This window comes from Etheostoma cragini, chromosome 20, assembly GCF_013103735.1.
Source record: "Etheostoma cragini isolate CJK2018 chromosome 20, CSU_Ecrag_1.0, whole genome shotgun sequence".
NCBI classification, from domain to species: Eukaryota; Metazoa; Chordata; class Actinopteri; order Perciformes; family Percidae; genus Etheostoma; species Etheostoma cragini.
The window spans coordinates 3706102-3707753 of NC_048426.1; the positions used below are offsets into that span (position 1 = coordinate 3706102).

General features: G+C 40.0%; 1 long non-coding RNA gene across 1 annotated transcript; it reads right to left on the minus strand.

Moving 5' to 3' along the window:
* Positions 1 to 358: 358 nt before the first annotated feature.
* On the minus strand, positions 359 to 1427 carry LOC117935963. Its single transcript, XR_004654855.1, has 2 exons — positions 1046 to 1427; positions 359 to 715 (listed from the first exon to the last, which is right to left on the minus strand). It is a non-coding gene; the product is annotated as an uncharacterized LOC117935963 (long non-coding RNA).
* Between the last annotated feature and the right edge of the window lie 225 nt (positions 1428 to 1652).

A 1652-nucleotide genomic window follows, 5' to 3' on the forward strand; every position in this document is an offset into this window, starting at 1 on the left:
ACAAGGTTAAGGTCCGGGATTGTGATCAACGCCGACTGGAAGCACGGGACTTGGCTTGTTTACTTTTTCAACATTTAACCACAGCCAGCACCTTTTCCTAACACTTAAATTATACACGTAGCAGAAACCTTACCAACAAACATGTATGTCTCTCTTCCCTGACCCATGAGAAAGGTTTGGTTTCAGAAGAGAAGTGCAGCATTTAGTGGTGAAGGACTCTTGCTGGCCTGAGTACAGTCTTCAGGTATTCATTTCATGCAGTGTACAGCCCAAAACCTCCACCAACATGTCAGGGCAAGACCCAGGGCAAAACGTACATCAAAGTAGCTTTAATGTGTTTTTTTTTTTACATTGGCTTTTTAGTGTCAAAGCGAAAACAGATCTGTTACAAAATGATCTACATGAATAAAATATAGATATTTGCATAATATTTCACCCTTAATACGACACTGCAAAATCATGACTGGTGCAGCCAGTTTAGTAAAATTGACATCTGTTTCAATTGATTGGAAGGACCAACTTTTGGTGACTTAGTGTCATGGCAACATCCTGAAGACAAAGGAACAGTCCAACACCTCCATAAAAAGGTGATTGAAATGCAAAATTCATGGATGGATGGAAGAAAAACTCTACAACAAGAAACAAAAACATCTAGCTGGTAGGTCTTCATAGCTGAAATACAGCATTTAAAGTGGTCAAATCAGTAGGAGAAATACTTCATATAACAAACCAGGGACAGCTTCTGGAGGGGAGAGAGAAAGACAGAGTGATTATTAGGCTATTGCTGCCTCTAATAGCAAATATTACAATGGGAAACCAGAAGGGCACTCGTGGAGCGCAGACCTTCGCCCTATCTCGCAATGTTAACAACTAAAGTGAAACATAAGTATTTGGTTGGCCCCTTGACTCAGATTCATTACAAAACACCCTGACACCAAATTACATAAAAATCAGGCCAGTAGTTTAATAAGATGCATTTGGGCCTGTTTGTACCCTACACCACATGATTCTATGGAAATATCCATACGGGGGGAGGGTTTGCTACTTCCCTTCTTATTCTCAAATCCTGACTAACATTCAGCAGAAAATTGCTTCACAAAGGTGATCTTCACTGCATGCAGGGGGGATACTAAGCTTTACTTGGCAGAAATGATGAGAGAGAGGCTGCTGGGCTGAATGTGTCAGGATGTGAAGTCCAGTAGCCAGCAACTGAGAGAATCCCTGATCTGACACCAAATATATGCACAATGCACACATGAAAGCTGTCTATGAACCATAGTACATAAGACACACCTTCCAGATCGATCATATTAAATGCATTACTGACAGAAGACAAAGTGCAGAGCGACACACAATGACCATTGACAGTGCTTGTTACTAACTTTACTCTGGGGAGCTTATTCCCCGGAGTCCTTATGTTTTTGGTCCCCACAGTCTCACTAAATGCTTGCTCTTGGGGGAATTACTGGAATTGTTGGGTCCTTGTAAATTATAGGGTGTGGTCTAGACCTACTCTATCTGTAAAGTGTTTTGAGATAACTCTTGTTATGATTTGATACTATAAATACAGTTGAATTGAATTACATTTGAATTAGATTGGATATAGTTGTTATATTAGTCATCATAGCATTAGAGCATAGAAAATTGTGTTA